General features: G+C 43.9%; 1 pseudogene; it reads left to right on the top strand.

Moving 5' to 3' along the window:
- The window catches only part of LOC117562454, a 50328-nt pseudogene that overhangs the window by 1431 nt on the left and 27013 nt on the right, over nt 1-21884 (top strand).

Below are 21884 nucleotides of genomic sequence, written 5' to 3'. Positions count from 1 at the left end.
GTTTAACTTCTGTCTAGTTTCTGAACAGATATGAGTCGCTTTGAGCTCTGAGGGCTAACAGCTAACGGCTGATGTTGGTTTTGTGGTTCACATTGTCACTACCCGATCTGCAGCCCTGCCCTATCTGCAGTGCGCATGTGCGAGATGGTCCGCCATATTTGACAACTCCATACGGAAACTCTAATAGGACATTTGACATCTAGACGGCTGCCCGATTTGCATCGTGCATGCGCGAGTCATAAACGTCTCAAATATCTTTATTAAAATATTTTATTATTTTATTTGAAGATAAAATAAGGACATTCACAGTTAATGTAATTAGATATAAATTATGAATGCCATACATATTGCATACATTCACAGTCAATATTTCTTCAGTATGTATGATGGCTGTCTAACAGAAGTTACATCCATTTCTCACTTATTCTGACTATGTACTTAACCCAATAAAATGACCCAATAAAAGGAGTTGTTCAATAATAGTGAAGTCACGTTGTAATAACAATAACTCATCTCTCTCGTTCAGATTAATATTGTCGGGTTTTTTGAGTGTTCTTTTTCTGCTTTGCCAAACGCCACTGTGTCAAATGTCCTATTAGAGTTGCCGTATGGAGTTGTCAAATATGGCGGACCATCTCGCACATGCACACTGCAGATAGGGCAGGGCTGCAGATCGGGTAGTGACACACATTGAAGATGATGTCGCGGCTCCGCCTACACTGCGTTACTATAGTTACTGCTAGGGTGGTAAGTTTCCGGAAAGTTTCCTCTGGCCGGACATTTTTTGGTGCTTGAAACGAACCGGATTCCGGAGCTAAGAGGCTGCTCCGCTGCGGTGTGAACAGGAAAACCCGGTGCTTTTCAAGCTCCAGCTCCGAACCGGCGCTGAAACACCGTTGGTGTGAATGAGGTATATGTGAAGTAGATCTGAGGCCATGCAAGGAAAAACATCTTGGAAAAACCCTGTTGGCATAATATCAAGGCAGCAGGAGGAGGATTTCAGATGTTGAATAATGTCCTCTAGGTTTTTATCATTAATCTGATGGAACTGTGTCATGGTGTTTGTATTGATTTTAGGTGGACACAGAGACAACACATCTGCTGTACCTGATGCAGAGGCACTGACTGCTGGTCTGATTTTCTGAATGGGGGGGATACTGACACTGGGGGGTTAGTTAGTCTGTCGACGGTAGCAAACAAGGCACGTGCATTGTTTTTGTTTTTGGCAATGATGTCAGAGAAGAAAGACTGTCGTGCAATTTACAATTCCAAATGATAAAAGCCAAGTCTCTCTTTATAGATTTCAAAGTGAACCTGGAGATTTGTTTGTCTCCACCTACGTTCAGCTTTTCGACATTCTCTTTTTTCTGTTCTCACGCTCATGGCCTTTCTCCATGGAGATCTTTTCTTCCCAGTCACTTCCTTTACCTTAGTTCAGTGGTTCTCAAAGTGGGGGGCGCGCCCTCCCAGGGGGGCGTAGAGGCATGACAGGGGGGGCGCGAGAGACCAGGAGGAAAAATGTTTTTTATTATTATTAAAAAAAATAAATAAAAAAAATCATATTTTGAAAAATTATTGATTCGAAAATAATACGATACAGTACTATTATGTCTGGGTCTCTGTGTTTCATTAAAGCTTGGCTCTGTGTGCGTGTGGAACGAGCCATTTTGTGTGCGTGCGCGAGAGAGAGAGAGAGAGCGCGCCGGAGATCGTTGTTGTTAGCTTCTGGTGCTAGCGAGCTACGCTAACAGATATAAGGAGTTTTTTCAACAACAAGGTGGAGGAGAGTCCTCTCCTGTCAGACTGAGGGACTCAGTGAACTAAAGGACTCTCTCAGTGTTATCTCAGTGGGTCTCAAATGTTTTGGTCACCATTAATGTAAACAATTATTTCCGAGGCACACGTTTATATGATCATTATAGTTATACAAAAATAAGAGAATAAATTAAAAACAGCTATGAAATACTATATGACAGTAAAACAAGAATAAAGTTTAAAAGGGGAGTGATTTGTAAAATATCCATAAAGAAAAAGTAAATCTGTTTACAGTTCTGTTTCAAATGGGTGTTGAGAGATGTATCCATAGATCTCTTCATTTTGCTCTCAAAGTGCACCAGATTAATGCTTTTAACTTCAATATTTAAAAAAAAATCTTCCCGGGGGAGCATATCGAGCCTTCATTGTAACAGTCGCGGGTACATTGTGTATATGCGTGGGGAGTGTTGCAGTAGAACATTCCACTGTAGCGCCCGGTACCTTAATGGGAAACCCTAAATGTTTGAGCACCCTCTATGAAACGTCAAGCTACCCCACAGCACCCCCAAAATAAATCTCTGGTGCCGCCACTGAGCCAGACTATTTGTGTTGGGGGGGGCCCGACTTTTTTTTTTCTCCAAAGGGGGGGCCTGACAGAAAAAGTTTGAGAACCACTGCCTTAGTTGGAGCAATGGCATCTATAGCATTTTTATTTTTGAATTAAAATGATCTACTAGCTCATTTACTGAGATGTTAGCAGGGGCGAGTGTGGAAGAAACATCCTGAGTAAACATTTCCCTATTGTTTTCAGTTAAATATTGCTTTGTGGTTACCTCTTTTTGAACATTTGTGTGAACAGAAATAGAGCTCTCAAAGGAATGATCAGAGAGCGCAACATCAGTCACCACAACCTCAGAGATATTCAGACCCTTTGAGATCATTAAGTCAAGAGTGTGCCCCTTATTGTGCGTGGGCTCCGTCACATGCTGAGTCAGTCCATAGTTATCAAGAACACAAAACAGTTCTTTAGCCCCTCTGTCCTGGGGGTTGTCAACATGGATGTTAAAATCACCAACAATGACTAGACGGTCAAAGTCAAAACACACTATAGACAGCAGTTCAGTAAAGTCATCAAAAGAAGCTAAAAGAAGCTAAGAGCACAGCTGAACTCCCGCAGCCCTGGGGGGCCCCTACATTGGTTGTGATGGCAGATGACAGGGTTTGGTCAAGTTGCTCTCTACTGGTGAGGAAAGCGGCATACCAGTAAATCAGGTATGGATTTACTTCCATTTTTGACACCAAGATGTCTGCTTGTATGTATTGTGTTGCTGCTGAGAAGTCTAGGAAGAGGGCTCTTGCATAGGTGTGACGTTTATCTAAATGTTTAGTGATGATGTGAACCAGAGTAGCAGCAGTACCACCCCCTTGCTTATAGGCAAATTGGTATGGATCAAGTATGTCTTGTGCGTCACAATAGGTTTAGCTGAAGAGGTCATTCCTGTCACGGTTCTCATGGTGTCCCACACTTTTTTGGGGTCTTAGGCTTTAAAAGCATTTCCCAAAAGCTCTGTGTGTGTTTTGATTCCCTCAATTTGACTTTCAGTTCTCTGTCTGTCTGTTCAAGTGCTCCATAGTTTTTGTTTTTGAAAGCTATTTTCCTGGTTTTTATAACTTTTTGTAATGTCCTTAGTTACATATGATTTATTACTAGGATATATTTGTATTTCTTTAGTGGGAACACATAAGTTAATATAGTCTTTGGTAACAGTAGTTATTTCATCTGGTGAACCTTCCTGAAAAATGTCCCAATCTGTCCGATCAAAACAGGCTTTCAACTGCTCCCTACTTTCATTTGTCCATGTCCTTATTACTTTCTTTTCTGGTTGACTTCCCTTGAGTTTGGTCTTATACACTGGTATCATATTCACAACATTATGATCAGAGTTCAGTATTGGTGGTCTGTATTTAGACACATAGGCTCCTTTATCATTAACAAAGCATTTGTCCAGGATATTGTCTTTCCTGCTGTGATCCATGAGTTGCAGCTCGTGAACACAGTGTCCTCTGCCGCTGGGAGGCACGTAAACACCAAACAGTAAAATACACCCGAATTCTCTGGCAGATAAAAGGGTCTTAACGTAATGCCGAGAATTTCTACGTTGGGATTGCAGGTTTTACATTTTACTGAGTATCAGTGACGGTGCTAGGGGGTGGCTACCTGGGCTCAAGCCCCGGATGTTTTCTGAAAAGAAAAAAAAAAATTCAAAAAAAGATTATTTTTGTTTTTTTGAAAACGTCTCGGGAGTCCACCAGAGAGGCAGCCGCTGCGGGACATTAGCCTGCGTACTGCGTAGCCTTCCCTGCCCTGAAGAAGAAGTGATCCTTCCTAGTGCCTGACGAGTTTTAAGATAATAGTAATAGCCTATAAAGTTATGGATATTAGAAAGTTATTGTCATCGAAGCAGCCGGCGCCACAAGCTGCAGCAGTATCAGTATCAGCAGCTGACAACAATGTCATCACCAGCAGTGAAGAAATGGATGATGTTTCAGGTTTGTTAATCTAATGGTGATATCTGCACTCTGGCTGACTGAGTAAGAAGTGAAAAAGAGTGATGTACTGTAACGTTAATCTTATAGCTAGTAAACATGGAGTAACCAAGGCAAAGCAAGTTTATTTATATAGCACCTTTTCAACACAAGGCAATTCAAGGTCATGAATAAAAAGTACATGAATAAAAAGTTACAGTGCATTTTAAGATATGAATAGTTCACACAGAAGTTCCACTTTACTGATGAACACAACAGCTCAGTTTCAATTAAAAGCAGCGACAAAAAGATAAACCACACTAAGTCAATACCCTTATATGTTAGTATGTATACAGAACATGACTAAAAATTATTCTAAGATGTAACGTTAACCCTTCATACCTCAGTCTGCTTTTAAGACACTAAAATAACGTATTCCTATTTTTATTTCGCGCGTGGAATTATACCGGCTCTCGTTTCAGTCCACATAGCAACGGAACCATAGCAACGGAACTGACAGGCAACAGTCAGAAACGTGACTCTTACACTCTTTACGTCACAAACAAAGATGGTGGATGAGAATAGATCTATAAAACGATAAGCAATGCGCCAGAATCAAGGTGAGACTATCCGCATCCTTTAAAACTCTACGCACATTCGTTTCACTGAAATAAGTAAACGACTGTATTTGAGTGAGTTAAGGCATTAACTAAGGCAGTTTGCTTCATTAAAGGGTGTTAATGAATAAGTGTTCTCCAGTGCCTTTTGTCCGCTTTAAAGGGGACCTATCATGCAAAATGCACTTTTCTACGTCTTTTATACATGAATATGTGTCCCCGGTGTTCCAGGGAACTCACCAAGTGTCAGAAAACACAACCCTCTCTCTTTTCCTCCATACCCAAATCTCTAAAAACGGGGCTGCAACGGATCTGATACAGACTGATCCAGATTTGAATTATTTTCTACGTCACAGAAGTGGTGCTCCGCTTAGTGCGCAACTCTCCACCTATCAGGGGAATGTGGGGTTGGGCCACGGCCAGCCATTGCCCTGGAGACGCTGTAGTACATATGCCAGGCCTGTAAATGGCGCTGTAGTCTGCCACAAAAGCAGCGAAGAAGACTTCCTGCGCATGGTTGCCATGGTTGCCCTTCTGTTTATTCTCCGCTCTGGCTCTTTTTCTCCCTCCCCGAGGCAAGCGTTTGCTCCCGCTGCTGTAATTCAATGCAATCCCTCCCTCGCTGTAATTCTCTCCGGTTAGTCCACCAGCAGATGACAAACACCCACCTCTCCGCCTCTTCCAAGGAACGAGGGGACCGTGCGGCAGAGATTCAGTTCGATTTTTTTTCCGCGGTCAACATTAAAGTTTAAATCTTCCGGACAAAATTAGAAAAGTGCCGGTCAAAGGTCTTCTTTGTTATTTATTGAGCTTTAAAACAAATGAATAATGACTCTATATAATCATATAAGAAATATATAAGAGATCTCTTTTTCTCCCCCTCTTCTCCCCGCTGCAGCCCAGCAGCTGATCTCAAAGCACGCTCCCCTCTCCTGCAGGGGGGCGTGGTGCAGCTCACAGAATCGGCCTCCTGCAAAAACAGGGCTGGAAAGATCAAATAGAGCATTACATTACATTACATTACATTGCATTTAGCTGACACTTTTATCCAAAGCGACTTACAATAAGTACATTCGACCAGGAAGACACAACCTTGAAGAAAACAGAATCATATAAGTACATCAGGTTTCATAGAGCCAAACATTTCAAGTGCTACTCAACTGGCTTTAGGTAAGCCAGTCCTTTATTAGTATAAAAGTGCTTCGTTAATAGTTCTAACGCTCGAAGTGGAGTCGAAAGAGATGAGTTTTCAGTTTGCGCCGGAAGATGTGCAAGCTATCTGCCGTCCTGATGTCAATGGGGAGCTCATTCCACCATCTTGGAGCCAGGACAGCAAACACACGTGTTTTCGCCGATGGGAACTTGGGTCCCCCTCGCAGCGAGGGCGCAGCGAATCGTTTGGCTGATGCAGAGCGTAGTGCACGCGCTGGGGTGTACGGTTTAACCATGTCCTGGATGTAGGAAGGGCCAGATCCATTCGCAGCATGGTAAGCAAGTACCAGTGTCTTGAAGTGGATTCTAGCAGTTACCGGAAGCCAGTGAAGGGAGCGGAGGAGCGGAGTGGTGTGGGAGAATTTAGGAAGGTTGAAGACCAGACGAGCCGCTGCATTCTGGATGAGCTGCAGAGGTCGGAGCAAAATGAGGCATGGCTAAAATGAAGGATCTGTTTGGTATTTTGAAAAAAAAACTATTTATATACTTTATATAGGTATGGCCCTACAATATATTGTTCAAATATAGCATGATATGTCCCCTTTAAGGTATTATTAAGGTAGGGTTAATGTTGCTCTCAAAGTGCACCAGATTGATGCTTTTAACTTCAATATTTAAAAAAAAATCTTCCCGGGGGAGCATGCCCCCGGACCCCCCTAAAGGAGGCGACGACCCCCCTAAAGGATGTTCGGTCCACCCCCCACTTGTAAAAAAAAGAGCACTTTACCCCTGCACCCCCCCCCCCCCCAACAACTCCTGGGCTAAGCCCCGGATCTCCTACAATCCTAAATCCTCCACTGCTGAGTATGATCGGCACCACAGATCATTAATATACACACAAATACCGCCTCCTCTGGTTTTCCCCGAGTTCGCATCCCTGTCTGCTCGAACAAGGGTGAGTCCGGTATACTTCAAAGAGAGATTCAGGCATCGTAGATTGTAGCCAACTTTCCGTGAAACATAATAAAGAGGCCTCGAGAAATTCATGACAGTACCTTGTGTATGTCCTTAGTGTGTCCACGTTGTTGTGAGCGCAGGTTTGTGAGAATGATGGATGGAAGTGGTGGTCGGCTGAATCTCCGCCGTATTCTGAACCCCTCCCCTCCTTCCTCGTCTCTTTTTCCTGGTGTTTCCTAAGCGGCTCCCGAGGGATTTCATCCAATAACGAAGAGCACAGATGGCTTGGTGTATTCGTAGGAGGCCGATCGCATTGTAGTTCTAGCATAGCCTCGCGTCTGTAGCAGTGTAGAGGCTGGGGCTCCTCGCCATACCTGTTTGTGCTGTCACTCAGGTGTGTCTTGGAAAGTTGAATGGCCAGACATGGTCTGCAGAAGGCAAATGTAATCCACAGGATCAAAAGCATGGTCTCTCAAAATGACGTTTCATACAGACACAACAAAGTTTAGACAATAATTAGACCAAAAAAAACAAAACACAAGAGGAACGGAGCATCCTGAGACTCGCAGTGACAGAATGCCGTCTCCCTCTGTCTCCTGTATACCAGAGGTGGGAGTAAGTCATACATGTGCAAGTCTCAAGTTACTGGGGTGAGAGTCAAGCAAGTCAAGTCCTACGAAATCCTGATGAATAACCCCAGTTTAAATCAGTTAAAAGACAGTGGTTATGAAACTAGAGTTTTATTGTCAACATTAACAACAATGGAGAGTGGGGCTCTGAAATCATAAAACAGGTAGTAGGGGGAATAATTGTGTGTGTGTGTGTGTGTGTGTGTGTGTGTGTGTGTGTGTGTGTGTGTGTGTGTGTGTGTGTGTGTGTGTGTGTGTGTGTGTGTGTGTGTGTGTGTGTGTGTGTGTGTGTGTGTGTGTGTGTGTGTGTGTGTGTGTGTGTGTGTGTGTGTGTGTGTGTGTGTGTGTGTGTGTGTGTGTGTGTGTGTGTGTGTGTGTGTGTGTGTGTGTGTGTGTGTGTGTGTGTGTGTGTGTGTGTGTGTGTGTGTGTGTGTGTGTGTGTGTGTGTGTGTGTGTGTGTGTGTGTGTGTGTGTGTGTGTGTGTGTGTGTGTGTGTGGTTAAAACGTAGCAGCCTGCGGTCGCTCTTCTCAGATTCTGCTAAGTTACAGGTTACTGCCTCCTGGTGCTGCAGAGATTTCATGAAGTGAAGGAGGTTGTCTTCTATGAAACAGCTGTGGGCAGCAGATACTGTGAGAGTCACAGACATGAATACATAGGTCAAGGCAGACTGGTTCACAGACTCTCCTGTTTTGCCGATCCGGTGCTTGAACAAATAACTCTACACCCCTGGCCGAAATGTCCCTAAAATGAAGTCCGAGTTTGAAATATATCTCAAATAATGTATGTATTTCCCCACATAAGCATAACAGTCTGCAATGAAATGGCTGTCTCCTGTGCGCTCCACTTCCTACTTTCTCTCTTTTTTTTTTCTTTCATTGCCCTCTAGGGGCTTCGTACAATACAAAAACAAATGCAAATATTTTATTTTAAAAAGCAAAGTCCTTTCGAGTCATCTGTCTCAAGCCTAAGTCTCAAGTCATGAATACCAAGTCAAAGTCAAGTCGAGTCTTTTATCAATCTTAGCAAGTCTCAAGTCCAAAAATAGGCAAGTCAACTCATTAGACTCGAGTCAAGTCATGTGACTCGAGTCCCCCACCTCTGGTATATACTTTGGTTAGAATATTGCTGTATTACTGTATCAAATATAATAAACACAAACAGTTGATAAGTAGTATTTTGTTAACTCTAGGTTTATATTAAAGGGGACCTATCATGCAAAATTCACTTTCGTACGTCTTTTATACATGAATAGTGTCCCCGGTGTTCCAGGGAACTCACCAAGTGTCAGAAAACACAACCCTCTCTATTTTCCTCCATACCCAAATCTCTAAAAAAGGGGCTGCAACGGATCTGATACAGACTGATCCAGATTTGAACACTTTACTGACGTCAGTAAAGTGGCGCTACGGCTATTGGTAAACTCTCCACCTATCAGGGGAATGAGAGGTTGGGCCACTTACAGGCCTGGCATACCATTGCCGCTCGAAAGCGCTGGAGAGGCTGTAGTACATATGCCAGGCCTGTAAGTGGCGCTGTAGTCTGCCACAAAAGCAGCGAAGAAGAAGACTTCCCTTGCATGGTTGCCATGGTTGCCCTTCTGTTTATTCTCCGCTGTGGCTCTTTTTCTCTCTCCCCGAGGCAAGCGTTTGCGCCTCCTGCTTTAAAACTAATGAATAATGACTCTATAAAATCATATGTATGGGATAATGTGCAGCGACGCGGTCATTATGGGGAAAAGAACACCGACAGGCTGATCAGGAGCCCGACTCAAAGCGGAGGGATCTAGATCGGCATGAAGGCACATTATGCAATGTGCACATTATCCCGCTTATCACATGGCCACATTCTCAACAAAGTAACGATATGACTCCCAATATTAATTGAAATGCTTTTATGGATTTAGAAAATTATTTTATTGATTTAAATTGAAATGCATCCGCTAAGAAAAATAGTCCGTTGTTACCGTTTGAACTACCGTAGCAACGGCAGGAACTGCTTCGATAGCGCTTTTGAGGAGCTTTTTGATTACAGATTTGAAAACGTTGTTGCTTGCTTTAAAAGTAGCACAATTCATTATGTCAAACCTTGGAAAGTATCTAGATATCCCTGCCCTAATGCCAAAGGAACTGCACACTGAATATGTGTCGCCGTTTGATGTCTATGTCTGGACCGCTGCGTAAAAAGGAGGGTTTCTGCCCCGTTACTTCTCTTCTTACTTCTATAAGAATAAAAACGGTGGACGGAGATCTATTTTTCTCCCCCTCTTCTCCCCGCTGCAGCCCAGCAGCTGATCTCAGAGCACGCTCCCCTCTCCTACAGGGGGGCGTGGTCAGCTGCAGGGGGGCGTGGTCAGCTGCAGATCACAGAATCAGCCCCCTGCAAAAACAACGCTGGAAAGAGCAAATAGAGCTAAATGAGGCGTGGCTAAAATGCAGGATCTTTTTGGTATTTTAAAAAAAAAACTATATTTTTATACTTTGTATAGGTATGGCCCTACAATATATTGTTCAAATATAGCATGATAGGTCCACTTTAAGTGAGTTTTTATTGTGTTAACTTGTGTATTTATGCTTTTTAGATTGACTTTCTCTCTTTCTCTGTCCGTCTGTTCTAGAAACCGAAAGGAAGAGAGAGATGTCACAGCTGTCAGCAATGTGACAAATCCTTCACAACATCTGGAACTTTAAAGCGCCACCTGCATATTCACACAGGAGAAAAACCGTACAGCTGTGAAGAGTGTGGGACAACTTTCAATACATCAGGTGCTCTCAAAATACATCAACGTATTCACACAGGAGAAAAACCTTACAGCTGTGAAGAGTGTGGGACAACTTTCAATACATCAGGTGCTCTCAAAATACATCAACGTATTCACACAGGAGAAAAACCTTACAGCTGTGAAGAGTGTGGGACAACTTTCACTACATCAGGTAATCTCAAAACACATCAAAGTATTCACACAGGAGAAAAACCTTACAGCTGTGAAGAGTGTGGGACAACTTTCAATACATCAGGTGCTCTCAAAAAACATCACCGTATTCACACTGGAGAAAAACTGTACTGGTGTGAAGAGTGTGGGACAACTTTCAATACATCAGGTGCTCTCAAAACACATCACCGTATTCACACTGGAGAAAAACCGTACTGGTGTGAAGAGTGTGGGACAACTTTCAATATATCAGGTAATCTCAAAAGACATCAACGTATTCACACAGGAGAAAAACCGTACAGCTGTGAAGAGTGTGGGACAACTTTCAGTACATCAGGTGATCTCAAAAGACATCACCGTATTCATACTGGAGAAAAACCATACTGGTGTGAAGAGTGTGGGAAAACGTTCACTACATCAAGTGCTCTCAAATCACATCACCGTATTCACACTGGAGAAAAACCGTACTGGTGTGAAGAGTGTGGGACAACTTTCAGTACATCAGGTGATCTCAAAAGACATCACCGTATTCATACTGGAGAAAAACCGTACAGCTGTGAAGAGTGTGGGACAACTTTCAGTACATCAGGTGATCTCAAAAGACATCACCGTATTCATACTGGAGAAAAACCGTACTGGTGTGAAGAGTGTGGGAAAACGTTCACTACATCAAGTGCTCTCAAAACACATCAAAGTATTCACACAGGAGAAAAACCATAGTGGTTTAAAGAGTATAGAGCCGCAATTAAGCATAATTTGTTTTTTTCACAGTTTACAATACAAAATTCCCATCTATAGAGAGGCGAAGTCACGCCCATCTACTTCCGCTCCATGGGACCTTATTTCGGAAAAATAATGTATTGAAGTCAATGGAGAGAGAAAAAAACCTATCTTTCGATCCCGTTTGAATTGTGCCATGAGTTACACATATGATGTTTGTCAATCTTAAAAAATAATTTCCATGTCAAAAAAGTCACAGTTTGTCGTAAAACTGTTGGAATATATGACTATGAAAAATACGCAACTACAAAGACTACTAATCCCAGAGTCGCGTAAGTGATGTCACAATTGTTTTGCTCCACTAAGAGATGGCTAAGATCAGCGCCATATAGATATAATCTATCTATATGGCACTGGCTAAGATAAGATAACTTTAACAAGATGCCTGTGTGCTTAGTACCAGGTTGTTATCATACCAGCAATGGGTCTTGCTCGTTCTTTCGCTTCCCGTCTGATGAAAGGACCAGGAGTGGCTGGATCAAGTTAGCTACCTAGCTAGTAGCTAGCACGTTAGTTAGCATTACAGCCTTGTCATTTTTATTAGCCTTAATATGAAGTAACATTAAGTAACCCAACATGTTAAACAGTAAGAGTAGTAGTCATATTTCGTGAACCCTTTGAAGAGTACTGTCACCGGTGTGATCTTTCTATGCGATCTTTTCTACTTCATGCTATCTGCAGAAATGGTTGACGTTTTAGAATGATGTTTTATTGCTTTACATACCAAGGTTTAAGTACACGGTGTCAATAGTTGTAGTATGAGCATCTGCTGGGGCTGGGCTGGCCGTCTGGTAGAATCGGTATGATCTTCCTCCTGTGTCCTCTTCCTCTCCTCTCACATATGACCCCTTTTATACACCCCGCCACCAAGTGTTCAAAAATAATATTGCACTATACATATAAATAAGGTAAACTGAGACACCAACAACACCCATAAAATGGCTCCTACAAAGAGTGTGGGAAAACCTTTTCTTAAAGTATTCACCTTAAAGTTCATGAGCGAGTTTCACTGTTCATTAATCTGCTTCATGTATCTGGAACATATTTACGATGTTTTCAGTTTGATTCTATTCTCTTGTTGAAATGATCAGACTACCAAAAATAAAATGGCTTTAGAAACAGACTCGTAACCCTGCATATTTGTTGTGTTTTGCAGCATATTATAAACATGTCATTCCCTTATCTTCAAATACCCCAGGTTGTGTAGTGATGTATTTGAGGTGTAGGCCTACTGTCCACATCGCAGACCTGAAGTCGTAGAGTAAATGTATGTGAAGTGTACAGGACCTTGGTCTCTGAGACTCAAAAAAGCCTTTCTCGGCTACCTGTCCACTTTGCAGACCTGAGATCCTGCAGTCATTTCTCAAAGATGGTGTGGCATATAGGGAGGTGCAATCTCCTGATGGTATAGACTGTATTATAGTGGACATCTGCAACCCTAGAAAACAAGATAACATTAGGATAATCAATGTATACAACCCATGTCCAAATCTAACCACTGATATATTTAAAGACATAGCAGAAAATAAACATAGGAAGGAAGTTTGGTGTGGTGATTTCAATGCACACAACAGTCTATGGGGCAGCAACCATACAGACAGTAACGGAAACATAGTGGAAGAAATGCTGGAGGAAAGAACACTAGTATGCCTTAATGATGGACATGGCACAAGAGTAGATGTTCACAGGGGGAAAGTCTCATGCCTGGATCTGACATTAGTGTCAAACTGTGTTACGGCTGCTGCCTTCCTGGTCCTCTTAACTGTGTTGATGTGTGTTGCATGTAAATGAGCTGTGCGATTGCCCTGTCGTGATTGGCTGCCATCTCCTGGTTCGCCCCCTGAAGATTGTGATTGGAGCACGCCGGGTTCAACGCACTCCAATCGCAGCGTACAGCCGGCGCACACCTGCTGGAGACGACTACAAAGCCTGGGGACGGTCATCACTCTGGAGGCTCTGTTGAGTGAACAGACGCCTCTCGCTACTTGCTCTTCGGTCTGTGGTTAAATTGTGTGGTCTGTGTTTTGTAGTGTGATGTGATTAGATGTGACTATGTGATTAGAGCATCTGAGTCTCTAAATTGACGGTAGTTGTTTAGTTTAGCGGTGTTTTTTTACAGCCTCCTTTTCTTTAGTTAGTACCACTTTGACAGTGAGGGTTTTAGTTACTATTTAGTTTATTTCTTTGTATGTAAACAGGCATTTAGAGAATTAAAGAAATATGACACAAAATAATGTTATAGAGTATCAAAGGAAAAGGGCAGCTGCTCGAAGGACAGTAAAATACACACAAAAGAGAACATGGAGAGAATGTTGTTCTACCATTGGCAGAGGAGTAACATTAGGTGATGTCTGGTCCATGTTTAAGCAGATGAGTGGGAAAAGGAATCCATTAAAATGCCAGCTTTGGTTGATGGGGAGAGGCTGGCAGTGACAGATAAAGAGAAGGCAGGTATGTTAGGAAGGACACTTGCAGCAGTACATAGTGGGGAGCATCTCAGTGATATCCATAGGCAGCAAAAACAGCAGTTACTAGCAGAGAATGAAAAGGTGAAGGAGAAGAGACAGGATAATAGGTCAGCTCTGGATGTGGAATTAGTAAGAGTGAGTAATGACGTGGGAAAAACATTGAAAATGAAAGAGATAATGGCAATAGTGTACTTTGACATTGAAAAGGCGTATGACTCTGTGTGGAGGGAGGGGTTACTGATCACATTGAGGAGAATGGGTATTGGAGGGAGAATGTTCAATTGGGTAAGGGCCTTTTGAACAGACAGGACATTTAGAGGAAAGGTTGGAGCAGATATTTCCAATTATTTAGAAATAGAAAATAGTATTCCCCAAGGGAGTGCAGTCAGTCCAATATTATTTAACATCATGATTAATGACATGTTGACATGCTTAGACGCATGCATCCAATGGGCTTTACACGCAGATGATGGGGCTATGTGGATGAGGGGAAGACATGCCCCATACGTAATGGAGAAGCTAGAGCGATTAAAAAAGTGGAGAGGTGGTCATATAACTGGGGATTCAAAATGTCAGAAAGCAAGTCATGCTACATGGTATTTACAAACAAACACAAGATTGATGGCCAACAGCTAACACTATATGATCGTCCAATGACAAAGGTGAATGAGTTCAAATACCTAGGACTGTGGTTTGATAGCAAATACACATGGAAAATGCATATTAATCAAGTGGAAAACAAAATGCTAAAAAGTATTTAAATGTATTGCGAGCTGTAGCTGGATGCAACTGGGGCTCAGACAAACAAGCATTTACAGATCAATGATGAGGTCCACAACAGACTATGGTTGTATAGCGTATGGAGCAGCAGCAAAAACATCACTTACAAATGGATAGACTACAATATAAAGCATTGAGGTGTGTATTGGAGCGATAAGTCAACTATTTGCTTATCGCGACAGGCCTATGCACACAATGAAACAGTGGAAACAAACATGTGTTTGACTTTCATTAGTGAATGAAACTGTGTGCCCTTTATAGTCTGTGTCCAATATTGTGTATTTGTATATATTGTATATCCTATATATATGCTAAGGTCCCGCTACTGACACGATAGCAGTCATTTAGTGCGCTTATGTGTAATTAAATATCAAAATCTCACTCCAGCCAGGTACCCACATTTGGCAACCCTGGTTAGCTTCAGAGCTAGCAGTCTGTATTTGTAAACAAAGACAGGACGAGCTGGAAATGAAACGAACAATACTCAAAAACTGGTTAAAAAATGTTTCTGATGGAAGGAAACGACCTCTTCTCTCTTTCAATGTGGTTTATACCTTTCAGATAACAGCAACAGTTTACCTTCATTAGAACAGCTAACGAGCAAACGCAGGCTGCTATGACACACACACACACACACACACACAACATAAATACCTGCGTACAGATGTGTATTCCTAGCTAACGTGATATTCTGTGTGTTCAGGCGTGTGGAAAGTATTTACAGCTACAAATGTTATTTCTCACGGGGATATTCACAAGCAACCAACTCCCATGCACTCTGAATGTGCATTAGCAGACCCACTGTTGGTATGACATGAAAGAGCTTCTTCTCAGACTCCCTTTTCCTCTCTGTTTCAGCGAGTCTGCAGCTGCAGTGTGATAAGAAGCAGATCACGGCTCCCCTCGGGTCAGACTTCCTGCTCTCCTGCAGCTATGAGAACCAGCTGCTCAGCAACAAGTACTGGTGCCGAGGAGAGTCCAGGAGGACCTGCGAGTTGCTGGTGGACTCGGAGAAGAAGACCAGAACCACCCGGGTTCACATCGTGGATGCTCGGAGTAGAGGACTGTTTGTGAGGGTCTTAGATCTGCAGAAGGGGGACAGCGGGGTCTACTGGGTCGGGATCGACAGGCCTAATGCTGACATCATGACGTCAGTGAGGGTGGTCGTCACTGAAGGTGAGAATACACACTGCAGGTGGAGAGGGTTCAATATTGGACTAACAGGTATCACCATGAAACCCCCGTGCCCGGTATGCCAGTCAGCAGACGCACAGGATCACTCCGATGTAACGTAATGCCCTTCCCTTTTTAGACATCGTAGTAAACCAAGTGCAATCAAGCTGGGTTTGCACATGTACAGACAATTGGGGCTTTGTTTAAAACATTTTGTGGTTTGTGTTCCAGCTGTCAATCAGCTGGGCGCAGCTTGTCCATTGCAGCCTGTGCATTTCAAGCAGCAGCAACTCTATCCACCTTGTCAAATGAAATAAAACAAATGTGTTGTGTTATATCAGCTGCACAATTGACCGAATATATGGTGTTCTTATCAGGGGCGGTTCTACGGGGCGCTTCAGATGAGGCTCCCTCCGCAAAACGAGGCCCCACGCAGTCTGCGTGATCTGCGTGGAGGGAGGGTGCGGTATAATAACGTCACACTAAATGCAGTCATTTGGTCTTTAGCAACAGCTTGTGAGAGCAGCGCATTCATCGGTGTTCGTTTTCATGCTGCCAGTTTGTTGACGGCCTGTGTGTTGATGGGACTTCTCATGCTCCCTAAATGTTTCCTCTGCCTTTCGCCAGTTCTTAAACCGTGCTTTCACAAAACTCCCATCCCTGATCTTGCGCTGACGAGCTTCTTTTCTATAGCAGAGCAACAGAAGAAGCACACTGCATTATCACTTTCTCTTCTAGTGAAGCTTTTTAGAGACTGCTTGCACTAAAATGCTAACTCAAACATACTCAAAATAAAACTTTTGTATTGATTTGATTAGTGAACGTTTTGGCGTTGCAGTTACAACTCTCCGCCAACAGGTGGGGGTGCTGCAGCCCCCTCAGCACCCCCCCTTCCCACGTCCATGATCAAATGACTAAAGAAACATCAGAGAGAAGCTGAATTACTGCAAGGAGAGGAGGAAGTACTAAAACATACACAAAGCAACCACTTAGAAAGCAAAAGGACTTAAAGGGGATCAAAACAGACTTAGAACGATCACATAAATACAGAAAAAGTGTTAAAAAGATTCAAAAAGACTGAAAGTAGATTTGGTGACACAAACAAAGACACCCCCCCTCGCTTGGACCTTAAAACAGGAACTTAATCTTTAAATTCACACAATTCAAGTTTTATATCTCTACAACTCCATCTTAGTGACAAAGTCTGTCCACTCCCAGAAACGTTGATCACTTCTCAGGAAAGAAGAGTAATGATGAGAATTAGACAGTGGTGAATAACGACAACGTTATGTACTTTTATATTACGCTGACATCAGGATCTAGTGATATCCAAGCAACAGAGCTTCATTTAGCATGATACTTGTGTGGGTTGTACATGAAACCACTTGGTAATATATACAAATGTATATGTTGAAGCCTGTTATGATCAATTGTGAGTTAAAACTTTATCTAAAAAGTAAAGCTGATGATGGATTACTGTGGTGGAGTTAAAATAACAATAGCCTATTTCTTTTTTAAATGTGATGGAGTAAAAGGATAGTAACTGTGATTATTCATGTTAAGTAGCCCACAAGTAACTAAAACAATTGCAAGTGCAATAAGAAGCTACATGAACGTTAATCTACATCGGTAATATTACCTTTATTTAATACAACATTTACGGTACAAGATTACATCATACAGCCCATGTAGTATAATATTTTACAAATTATGAATTACAGCAAACATGTGCAATATATCCATTATTACAGCTCCGTGGGATGGCAGTAAGGCGATATGGGTCCGTTGTTATTGTGCATCCATGGGTAAAGAGAAACTCATGTAGTACTGAACACGTAACATGAACGTGCCGGCGGCGCGGTCCCGTGGGTTAGATGCGCGTTCATAATGCAGAGGGAAATAACTCTCAGAATAACGTTATTAGCACATTTTTACAACTTGAGGAACGAATGTTTTTAATAAGGGCTATACAAACGTTCATACTGGGTAGTTTATTTAGTTTAAAAAAAAGTATCCAACGAGTTACAGACCACTCTTTCCCAATGTAAGTCAATGGGAAAAAGTGTTTTCCGGGCCCAGCAACCTAAAGGAAGTGTAGTACCGCCGTTTGACCAGCACGAATATTCCAAGCCCCCAGGAAGTGCGCCGGACTCAAATGAAAATATTCGTGTATATCCTGTAGCTTCGTATTGCACTAAGAAGCTTATTGCACTGTATATATATATATATATATATACAGTGCAATAATAATTTCATGCTAAATGAAGCTCTGTTGGATATCACTAGATCCTGTTACAGCGTAATATAAGTACATAACGATTGATGTGTACATTAGCATCATTACTAGCTAGCCGCTAGCTGCTAACTGCCGCCTCGTTCATATCAAATCCATGATAACAACAATCCATTACCATGCTGTCATGAACGCACGGTGCTATTACGTGTACGCAAATTGACGTGCTTGATGTGAACGAGCATTTTGGTTAAAGTTGCGCATGCTCTATGAGTGCACATACGGGTACTTCTCAGGCATGCTGGGCAATCTGTGACGTTTCACTCTCTCAAAAGTTGGGCCATTTTATCATCATGCGCTAATGAGCAGCTCTCATAGGAATGAATGAGGCCCCGCCTCCCACGCTGTATCCAGTTCTTATTATACATCCATGGAATATTCTCATCAGACTCCGGCGCACTTCCTGGGGGCTTGGTCAAACTGGCATCACTACGGCTGTGGCTGCTTCTCAGGTCGACTATTTTCATTTCCTCGCTCCTCGGTCCTCGGTCTCACCGGAAGTTGATTTGCCTGCGCCATCTTGAGTACCGTCCCATGGCTCTTATTTCTGCCGGAGGACCGAGGATCGAGGAGCGAGGAGCGATAATGGAGGAGCGATAATCGAGGAACCACCAGACCATCCTCCGATGAAATCCTCAGATACTCGCCCCGCCCCCTTACTGTGTATCGCTCACTGATTGGACGATGTAGTGCATGCACTGATCTCATGCTTCTTGACATGAGAGCCGTTTCCCAGCGGAGTGAAGAAAATACATGAACCTCACGGGACATAATTCATACATGGAACTACAGTTGGAGCTATTGTTCCCACACGGACATGTTATGTGTTTACTATATATGTTGTGTGCCCTCCTGACTTCACTCTCTTGTCGACCCGGGCTGCGACCCGACAACATGTCCTTTGCAGCTTGTGAATAAATCACTATTCTTGCACCTTCCTTGCACCGCCTCTAACTCCATATCTCTCGGCACTACACTGGTGACCCTGATACGTCTTGAGAAGTTTCCGGGACGGAGCCGAACACGGCAAAAGGAACTCGAGTTCCTTTCTCGAAATGCCGGGGTTTGATTGGAGACGTCCGTGGCTGCCACCGGCACGCGGACTGAGGCTCGGTGCGCGCTCCGCAGAAGGCTGGAGACGTTGCTCGCCGTTCCCGCATCGGCTTTCTATCCAACGGGGGGACGATGCACGACCTGCTGGGTCGACCACTAACCCCATTGCTACCTCATGGGTTTGTTCTTCGGGGCGTGCGGCTGCACGTCCCGGCTGCTAACCACGTGGGGCTAACGACGGCTGCCAGCTACCCATGGCTGCCAGCTAGCGGCTAACCACGTGGGGCTAACGACGGCTAGTGCTAACGGCTATCAGCCCTTTTGAGTTTCTTTTTTTTTTTTTTTTCTGGTGCCGGAGAGGAGGTTCGACCAGCCGGTTGACCTCATGTGGACACTGTCACCTTTTTCACCACCTCTACGGCAGTTCCAGACGCCACTCACGTTTTCATCGACGCCTGGGTGGTGCACTCCTGGACCCCGTCTCGCCTCGACGGTTTTGGACGTCGCCCATGCTGCCATCGGCCCGTGGGTGGCGCGCTCCGGAGCCTGTCTGGCCTCTCCTGCCTTCCGGGGATATCCAGACGCCACTCACGTTCATCGGCGCCTGGGTGGCGCACTCCTGGACCCCCTCTCGCCTCGACAGTTCCGGACGTCGCCCATGCTCCATCGGCCCATGGGTGGCGCGCTCCGGGACCCTGTCTGGCCTCTCCTGCTTCCCGGGGATGCCTCAGCGCCTGCTGAGGACTTCATGCCCGCCGCCGCGGCACGTCTGCCTGCGGCCGGGTTGCTCTCCTGCTTCCCGGGGATACCTCGACACCTGCCGAGGACTTCGTGCCCGCCGCCGTTGCACGTCTGCCTGCGGCCGGGTTGCGCTCCTTCCTCCCGGGGGGACTGCTCCTCTCTTCCGGGGATACCTCGACGCCTGCCGAGGACTTTGTGCCCGCCGCCGTTGTGCGTCTGCCTGTGGCCGGGTTGCGCTCTTTCCTGCTGGGTTCCCCTTACGACGGCCCGCCCCCGGTGTGGGTGCCCTCGCCCTCATTAGGGCCCCTGCCCTCTCCTGCGGCCCCCTTTCGTGGCCCGTTCCATGGCCCAGTCCTCATCTGCGGCCCCACCCTCCTCGGCCCTTGTGGTGCTTCCTCCACGGACGTGGGGATATTTTTTTTTGTTGCCATGTTTGAATTCTGGGGGGGCTTGTGTGGTGACCACCTATACACTGGGACATAATTCATACATGGAACTACAATTGGGGCTATTGTTCCCACACGGACATGTTATGTGTTTACTATATATGTTGTGTGCCCTCCTGACTTCACTCTCTTGTCGACCCGGGCTGCGACCCGACAACATGTCCTTTGCAGCTTGTGAATAAATCACTATTCTTGCACCTTCCTTGCACCGCCTCTGACTCCATATCTCTCGGCACTACAATACCGTGTTTTGTTTCAATTCCTGTTTCATTACACATGTGATATATCTGAACAACAAAGTGGTCAAAAATCATTTTATTCATTTGTTGGAAACATTTTCATGATCGCTTTTTTCGTTTTACATTTTCATTTATTGTCATTTCCATTCAGTCAGTCATTAAGTATTACAATGTTAATGTGCTACATATCCAAACAAACAAACAAACAAAGTGTGCAATCCAATGAATGTTAATCTAACTGGGTTTTGATAGATAACATATCTATTTTTCTTCTCTCAATTATTTTATTTCTTTTGTGCACTCTCAATATTAATCAAACTATTGTTCGTTTATACATTTTAAGAATGGCGTTTATCTTTTTTGAAAATGAGTTCTTATTTTATTTTATTTATTGGGATCTACAACAGATGATACAAATGTTTGTGTCAGTAAATGTGTACTAACAGAGGCGGGGGTGTTTGTGGAAATAACGGGGACAGAGCTGGCTGCTGTCAGACGATCAGCTGTGCAGCGTCATCACAAACGGACGTCGCTTCACGTGACGCTCCGGAGGAAAGGACGTCCCATTGCTCTTAAAACTCAGTTCCCTGCTTCTCGTGGTTTCCTTGCGTCCCTCCATGCTTCCCTGGTGGGAGGGACTAAACGCAGGGACACGACGCAAGTGAGGGAAGCAAGGATTTCATTTAATCGACCTAAGAAGCAGCCTGTGTCTCAATTCCGGGGTTGTATCCTTAGAAGGGTGCATTCGTAGACCGCACACGTCACTTCCGCCGAAAGAAGGCTGTCCCAATTCAAAAAAAAGACGAGACTCCTCCGAATGCGGCCCACGAATGGAGCCTACTTTTCCCCAATTTGAAGGATACATCTGATGTACACTCCGTGGCCTACCATATCCCAGGGTGCAATGCGCGCAGGGAAGAGGGAGTTTTTTTCAAATGAAATGGCTTCCAGTCTCCCAGCAGAGTGGATTTAAATGCAACAGCAAGCGGAGGAATCACTAATAATTGTGAGTATTGGGTTTTAACTTACTTTAAATTAACTAACGTCACACACGTCAAACTCAAGGGGCATTACAACGTACATTTTCGTTAAATAATACGGATAAATATGTGACGCTAACTAGCTAGCTGGACGTACTGCACTGTTGTTTACACTTATTTTTGTATTCAATTCAGAAGTTTATTAAAGTCATACAGAGATCTTGGCTCTGTTATAGATAAGTTATACTTTATATTACAGACATAGACCAAAGTGAAAACATTTAGACCGGTATAGTCTACAGTACGGTGGGATTTATAAAATGCTACCCTGACGTCTGCTGTTAGCTTTATTTATTTTTCTGACA

The sequence above is a fragment of the Gymnodraco acuticeps genome, unplaced genomic scaffold, assembly GCF_902827175.1.
Source record: "Gymnodraco acuticeps unplaced genomic scaffold, fGymAcu1.1, whole genome shotgun sequence".
NCBI classification, from domain to species: Eukaryota; Metazoa; Chordata; class Actinopteri; order Perciformes; family Bathydraconidae; genus Gymnodraco; species Gymnodraco acuticeps.
The sequence above is the reverse complement of the archived record's forward strand: the minus strand, read 5'-3'. Positions and strand labels throughout refer to the sequence as shown.